Source organism: Scyliorhinus canicula, chromosome 22, assembly GCF_902713615.1.
Source record: "Scyliorhinus canicula chromosome 22, sScyCan1.1, whole genome shotgun sequence".
In the NCBI taxonomy this organism is placed as follows: domain Eukaryota; kingdom Metazoa; phylum Chordata; class Chondrichthyes; order Carcharhiniformes; family Scyliorhinidae; genus Scyliorhinus; species Scyliorhinus canicula.
In genome coordinates this window covers 181,550-190,109 of record NC_052167.1, presented here as the reverse complement: position 1 = coordinate 190,109, position 8,560 = coordinate 181,550, and positions in this window count along the sequence as shown.

Here is an 8,560-nt window from a genome sequence, read left to right as displayed (position 1 = left end):
TCATTAGTTTCACAAGTAGGTTTACATTAATGTGCAATGAAGTTACTGTGAAAATCCCCCTAGTCGCCACACTCCGGCGCCTGTTCGGGTCCACTGAGGGAGGATTCAGAATGTCCAATTCACTTAACAAGCACACCTTTTGGGACTTGTGGGAGGAAACCCACGCAGACACTGGGAGAATGTGGAGACTGCACAGACCGTGACCTAAGTCGGGCCCGAGGGATGGCTTCGATCCTGAGCCCATTGCTCAGATCGCATAACATACCTATGTTTGGGAAAGGTTTCCTGGGATTTTAATTCTACTTGCGTTTTTGAAAAATGTATTTGAAAGGTTAAACATCAGACAACCTAGCTATAATGAGTTGGAGCCTGAGCTGCTTGTTCACGGCGTTAATAGACCAACAAGGTTGGGAGGGGTTGCAAACTTTTTGAAAGCATTTGGGTACACATTGTGGTGTTGCATTAGTAAAGTAACGTGTATTTTAATTAGTTCCTGGAAAAGTGATGTATTTGTGGGGTACTTATGTTAATAAATTGTCTCCAGTCACATAAATACATCTTACAGCATTTTAGGGAAAGGTGATTCAGGGTCAAGTTGCAGCATGATTATGTCCAGCATTTGGAATCGGAGGAAACTCCAGTGGAGGAGCTTAAGGGCAAGTGGGAAGATGAGCTAGGAGAGATAGAGGCGGGTCTATGGGCAGATGCCCTAAACAAGATTAACACATCCTCATCATGTGCCAGTCTTAGCCTGATACAATTCCAAGGTAGTCCACTGGGCACACATGACAATGGCCCGGATGAGCAAGTTTTTTGGGGTAGAGGACAGGTGCACGGGAAGCCCAGCAAATCATGTCCACATGTTCTGGGCATGCCCGAAGCTTAGAGGGTTTTGGCAGAGTTTCGCTAAGGCAACGTCCACGGTACTCAAGACACGGGTGGTGCCAAGTCCGGAGGTGGCGCTCTTTGGAGTGTCAGAAGAGCCGTGAGTTCGGGGGGTAAAAGAGGCCAGCGTCTTGGCCTTTGCCTCCCTGGTAGCCCAGAGACGGATCTTAATAATGTGGAGGGTCTCAAAGCCCCCGAGTGTAGAGACCTGGGTTAGTGACATGGCTGGGTTTCTCAGTCTTGAGAAAATAAAGTTCGCCTTAAGAAGGTCAATCGTAGGGTTCACCCAGAGGTGGCAGTCGTTCGTCGACTTTCTCGGGGAAAATTCAAACGTCAGCAGAAGTGGAATTCCTGGGGGGGGGGGGGGGGGGGCAGACTTTTTCTTATTGTTGGGGGGGGGGGGTGAAGATTGAGTAGGGTGGAAATGCTTATTGTACCATGTTTATGTCGCTGTTATTATTATAAAAACTTGCAAATACCCTCGTTAAAAAATTTTTTTTTTAATAGATTATGTCCAGCTTTTTTTAGCTCATTCCTTGCTACCTTGTAACCCTCAAGCGACCAAACTGAACCTTGTTTTCTCATCCTTGCATACGCTTCCTTTTTCCTCTTGACAAGACATTCAACCTCTTTTGTGAACCGTGGTTCCCTCACACGCCATTTCCTCCTTGCCTGATAGGGACATACCTACCAAGTACACGCAGTATTTGTTCCTTGAACAAGCTCCACTTTTCATTTGTGTCTTTCCCTGACAGTTTCTGTTCCCATTTTATTCTCCCTAATTCTTGCCTAATCGCATCATAATTACCCCTCCCTCCAATTATAAACCTTGCCCTGCTGTATGGCCCTATCCCTCCATTGCAATAGTGAAAGACACAATTGTGGTCACTATCACCAAAGTGCTCTCCCACAAACAAATCTAACACTTGGCCCGGTTACGTTAATTACCCAGTACCAAATCCAATGTCGGCCTATCTACATATTGTGTCAGGAAACCTTCCCGCACACTATACAAAAACTGCCCCACCCAAACTGTTCGACTTAGAGGTTCCAATCAATATTTGGAACGTTAAAGTCACCCATGACAACTACCCTGAGACCTCCACACCTATCCATAATCTGTTTTGCAATTTCTTGCTCCACATCTCTATTACCATTTGGGGGCCTATAGAAAACTCCTAACAACATGACCGCTCCTTTCCTATTTCTAACTTTGGCCCATATTACCTCAGTAGGCAGATCCCCTTCAAACTGCCTTTCTGCAGCTGTTAAACTATCCTTGATTAACAATGCTACTCCTCCACCTCTTTTACCACCTTCCCTACTCTTACTGAAACATCTATAGCCCGGAACTTCCAACAACCATTCCTGTCCCTGTTCTAACCATGTCTCCGGCCACAACATTGTAGTCCAAAGTACCAATCCATGCTCCAAGGTCACATACCTTATTCCGGATGCTCCTTGCATTGAAATAGACACACATCAACCCACCTTTCTGCCTGCCGGTACGCTCCTGCAACCTTGATACCCTCAGTACCTCACTACTCTCAACACTGCCTTCTGGACTACAGCTCTGATATACCTTCAATTCACAGTGAGGCAGAGAGAACGAGTGAATAGTAGGCTTTATTAGTCATGAATTTGCCTAGCCAGAGTCAGTAGTACAGATGAATGCCGCCCACAAGAGGCTGGCCTATATATAGCCCCGGTGTGGGAAGAGGCGGAGCCATACCGGGGTTACAGTACAGTACCTGGAAGCAGTTCATATCACCCCTTCCAAGTCATAGGTCACAGGTTATGGTATGATGCATGCATTATAGAACATTACAGCGCAGTACAGGCCCTTCGGCCCTCGATGTTGCGCCGACCTGTGGAGCCACTCTAAAGCCCATCTACACTATTTCCTTATCGTCCATATGCCTATCCAATGACCATTTAAATGCCCTTGATGTTGGCGAGTCCACTACTGTTGCAGGCAGGGCATTCCACGCACTTGCTACTCTCTGAGTAAAGAACCTACCTCTGACATTAAAGCAATGGACTTTGAACCCTTTAGCCCCAAGAGATGCATCTAAGCAGCACGGTAGCATTGTGGATAGCACAATCGCTTCACAGCTCCAGGGTCCCAGGTTCGATTCTGGCTTGGGTCACTGTCTGAGGAGTCTGCACATCCTCCCTGTGTGTGCGTGGGTTTCCTCCGGGGGCTCCGGTTTCCTCCCACAGTCCAAAGATGTGCAGGTTAGGTGGATTGGCCATGATAAATTGCCCTTAGTGTTGGGTGAGGTTACTGGGTTATGGGGATAGGGTGCTCTTTCCAAGAGCTGGTGCAGACTCGATGGGCCGAATGGCCTCCTTCTGCACTGTAAATTCTATCTATTCTATCTAAAGGATATGGGCGGCTCAATTTAATCAACCCCCTCAATTTAAAGCTATGTCCCCTCGTGCTAGCCATCACCATCCGAGGAAAAAGGCTCTCACTGTCCACCCTATCTAATCCTCTGATCATCTTTTATGCCTCAATTAAGTCACCTCTTAACCTTCTTCTCTCTAACGAAAACTGCCTTAAGTCCCTCAGCCTTTCCTCATAAGATCTTCCCTCCATACTAGGCAACATCCTGGTAAATCTCCTCTGCACCCTTTCCAATGCTTCCACATCCTTCCTATAATGCGGCGACCAGAACTGCATGCAATACTCCAAATGCGGCCGCACCAGAGTTTTGTACAACTGCAACATGACCTCATGGCTCCGAAACTCACTCCCTCTACCAATAAAAGCTAACACACCGTACGCCTTCTTAACAACCCTATGAACCTGGGTGGCAACTTTCAGGGATCTATGTACATGGACACTCTGTGCTCATCCACACTACCAAGAATCTTACCATTAGCCCAGTACTCTGTCTTCCTGTTACTCCTTCCAAAATGAATCACCTCACACTTTTCTGCATTAAACTCCATTTGTCACCTGTCAGCCCAGCTCTGCAGCTTATCGATGTCCCTCTGTAACCTGCAACACTTCCGCACTGTCCACAACTCCACCGACTTTAGTGTCATCTGCAAATTTACTCACCCATCCTTCTACGCCCTCCTCCAGGCCATTTATAAAAATGACAAACAGCAGTGGCCACAAAACAGATCCTTGTGGTACACCACTAGTAACTGGACTCCAGTCTGAACATTTCCCATCAACCACCACCTTCTGTCTCAGTATTCTCCTCGACAACATTGTCTTTTTCCTGCGTGAATACTGACAAAAAATATTCATTTAGCACCTCTCCTATCTCCTCAGACTCCACGCACAACTTCCCACTACTGTGCTTGACTGGCTCTACTCTTACCTTAGTCATTATTTTATTCCTTATGGTGAATACTTTCACCACATTCACCCCCTGTTAAAAAAATCAAGTCCAGCGGGGGTGACGTGGGGTCATTACATATTCAGTCTATCTGGAGGCTGGGTAGTTCTCTTTGAGCTCTGGCGGTGCGGTGGGAACAGTTGTCGCAGGTGGTGATTCCAGGGGCGTTGTATCTGGAGCTTGAGCCTCAGTCCGGGGTGTCGGAGATGGTTGGGGTGGGGGGTGATGGGTGCCGGCAGTGTCGGCGCAGGACGAGGTCCCGTAGGGAGACCGTATATTGCCGTCCATCCTGGTGCGCAATGTAAGCATACTGGGGGTTAGCGTGGAGCAGCTGGACCCTCTCGACCAGGAGGTCAGTCTTATGGCTCCTCATGTGCCTCCGGTGAAGGACTAGTCCCAGAGTTTTCAGCCAAAATGGAAGTGAGACCCCGGAGATGGACTTCCTGGGGAAGATAAACAAACGATCCTGAGGGGTCACGTTCGTGGCCGTGCAGAGGAGCAATCTGATGGAGTGGAGGGCATCAGGGATGACCTCCTGCCAGCGGGGGATTGGAAGACGTCTAGACCTAAGGGCCAGAAGAACGGCCTTCCATACCGTCATGTTCTCCCTCTCCACCTGCCCAATTCCCTGTGGGTTATAGCTCGTAGTCCTGCTTGAGGCGATAGCTTTGTTGAGCAGGTACTGATGCAGCTCATCGTTCATGAACGATGTGCCCTGGTCACTGTGGACGTAGGCAGGGACTGCTGTGCAGTGCCTTTATTACAGTGGCTGAGGTCATGTCGGTGAAGGGGACAGCGAAGAGGAAGCGGGAGTATTCATCGATGACGGTGAGAAAGTATATATTCCGGTTGGTGGAGGGGAGGGGCCCTTTGAAGTCAATGCTTGGGCGCTCAAAGGGCCGGGTGGCCTTTACCAGGTGGGCCTTGTCTGGCCGGTAGAAGTGCGGTTTGCACTCCGCACAGACTTGGCAGTCCCTGGTCATGGCCTTGACCTCCTCGGAGGAGAAGGACAGATTGCGGGCCTTAATGAAGTGGGTACGCCGGTGGCAGAGGTCATTGTGGATAGCCGATGCCGGTCATGTTGCGCACTGGTGCGTGTGCCGCGGGACAGGGCATCTGGGGGCTCGTTGAGCTTCCCAGGATGATACTTGATATCGTAGTTGTAGGTGGAGAGGTCGATCCACCATCTCGAGATTATATCATTTTTTAATTTGCCCCGTTGTGCGTTGTCAAACATGAAGGCTACCGATCGTTGGTCGGTGACGAGGGTGAACCTCCTACCGGCTAGGTAGTGCCTCCAGTGCCGCATGCCTTCCACTATGGCTTGTGCTTCCTTCTCGACCAAGGGGTCGAATTTCAGAAGCGTGGAGGGTCCTAGAGAAGAATGCGACAGGCCTGCCCGCCTGGTTGAGTGTGGCGGCCAGGGCGACGTCTGACGCAGGCTCTCTACCTGAAAAGGGATGGACTCATCCACCGCGTGCATTGCGGCCTTGGTGATATCGGCCTTGATGCGGCTGGGCCTCATCCGTCAGGGGAAAATTGGTTGTTTGAATAAGTGGGCAGGCTTTGTCCACATAGTTGGGGACCCACTGGGTGTAGTAGGATTACAGCCCAGGCATCGTTTTAGGGCCTTGAGGCTGTGGGGAGGGGGGAGTTCTGTGAGGGGACGCATACAGTCGGGGTCGGGCCCCAGGACTCCGTTCTCTACGACATAGCCGAGAATGGCTAGTCGGGTAGTACAGAAGACGCATTTTTCTTTGTTGTATGTGAGATTGAGGGATTGGGTGGTCTGGAGGAACCTCTGGAGGTTGGCGTCATGGTCCTGCTGGTCATGGCCGCAGATGGTCACATTGTCTAAGTAGGGGTATGTAGCCCGCAAACCGTACTGGTCCACCATTCGGTCCACCGTTCTCTGAAAGACCGAGACTCCGTTAGTGACGCCGAAGGGGACCCTGAGGAAGTGGAAGAGCCGGCCGGCTGCCTCGAAAGCAGTGTAGTGACGCTTTTCCGGGTGGATTAGGAGCTGCTGGTAGGTCGGCTTCAGATCGACCGTGGAGAAACACGGTACTGCGCGATCTGGTTGACCATCTCCGCTATGCAGGGGAGGGAGTATACGTCGAGCTGCGTGAATCGGTTAATTGTCCGGCTGTAGTCCACAACCATTTGATTCTTTTCTCCGTCCGAACGACGACCACTTGCGCTCTCTAGGGTCTGTTGCAGGCCTCAATGATCCCTTCACTCAACAGTCGCTGGACCGCTGACTTGATAAATGTCGTGTCCAGCGAACTGTACCGTCTGCTCCTGGTGGCAATGGGCGTACGGTTAGGAGTGAGGTTCGGAAAGAGTGAAGGAGGGGAGACCTTGAGTGTCGCGAGGGTGTTGGCCCTGGCTGCAGAAGTAGCACTGCGGTTCCCCGGGCTGGTCTGGCAGTCGAGCGGCACAGGCCTGCGATGTAGTCGGGTCCGATGGGGGTCGCGACGAGGGTGCCCACGAGGGGTTCAGCAGGCCCACGGGGAACACGCTGAGGTTCTAGTAGGACACCTCTAGTGAGGTCGCTAGCTTTACCGTTTCCCGCAGGTTGGAGGTCCCGTTTTCCAGCAGGCGCTGCCTTATATAGTTCGAGCGGACCCCCGCCACGTAGGTGTCCCGGATCTGTGAGTTCATGTGTTCCTCCGCCTTCACATCTCAATAGCTGCAGTTCCTCGCGAGTAGAGTCAGGGTTTCGAGATACTCGTCCAGTGATTCTCTGGCACGTTGATGGCGAGTAGTGAGGAGGTGTCTGGCGAGCACCTCATTTACGGGCTTCACGATGTGTGCCTTGAGAGTTGCGACCGCCGCCTCGTACGTGGCCGCTTTCTCGATCATTACAGAGATTTGATGTCTCACCCGGACATGGAGGAGTCGCAGCTTGAGAGTCTCTGTGGGAGGCGTTGTGGAGGAGTCGAGGTAGGCCTCGAAACATTGGAGCCAATGTTCGAATATTTCCTTGGCTTCGGACGATCGGGCATCGAGTTCGAGCCTGTCTGGCTCTAGAGCAGCTTCCATAGTGCTGTCTATGACTAATAAATTGACATACCTTCAATTCACAGTGAGGCAGAGAGAGCGAGTGAACAGTAGGCTTTATTAGTCATGAACTTGCCTAGCCAGAGTTAGTAGTACAGATGAATGCCGCTCACAAGAGATCGGCCTATATATGGCCCCAGCGTGGGCAGAGCCAGAAGCGGAGCCATACCGGGGTTACAGTTCAGGGCCTGGAAGCAGTCCATATCACCACTTCCAGGTCATAGGTCACAGGTTATGGTATCATGCATGCACTATGGTGAATACATTCACCACATTGTTTTCCCATCCCCCTGACAAATTATTAAACCCCCTCGTAGAGCCGTAGCAAATTTCCCTCCCAGGATATTGGTGCCCCTCTGGTTCAGGTGCAAACCGTCCTGTCTGTACAGGTCCCACCTTCCCCAGAATGTGCTCCAATTATCCACGTAACTGAAACCCTCCCTCCTACACCATCCCTGCAGCCACGTGTTTATCTGCACTCTCTCCCTGTTCCTCACTGTGGTAGTATGACTAGGGGTATTACGGTACCTGAGAGTGTGAGCTGCTATTGGTGTAGAAGGCTCGCTGCCCATTGGCCCAAATGCTGTCTTCTCATTGGTCGGGAGGAAGGTAGCTCCGCCTACGAGGCTGAGTATAAGAACCCGTGTTCTCCCAGCAGCCAGGTCATTTCAGTACTCCTGCTGCTGGGCTCACTTCTTGTAGATCAAAGCCTTCGAATCGGACTACTCCTTCCTTTCTGTGTTCATTGATCGCGCATCACTCACCTCGCTAGCACCGGCAACAAACCAGAGATGACAATTACCATCTGCCATAAGCATATTGGAAGGATTTACAGCTTGATAGCCAATCTGTTTGTGTTATGAACGCCACGCACCCTCAGTGGCCATCAAGTCCTGGAGTTGAGCTTGAACCCAGAGCTTCTGGCTGAGATGTAGCGACACTACCACTGAGCTGCCTCTGCATTTTTTATTCTATATAAATGCAAATTGTTGTTGAAGTGACTTCCTGGCTCGATGCGATCTGTAATTTTCAATCCTTGAACTCTGGTGAAGAGGTCGGGGGTTAGTTGCAGACAGATCTGCCACACCCTGTGAATCAGCCTCCTGTCAATTGAACAGAAAATTCTACATTTACTGCTAAACCCAGCTCCAACATGTGGCAGGATTTGGTAACTCACAAGGCAGTCTAAATCAGCACTTGATCAAGGATTGAAGTGAGTTACTGCGATTGGCGTGGACAGCAGCCAATGTGAAACA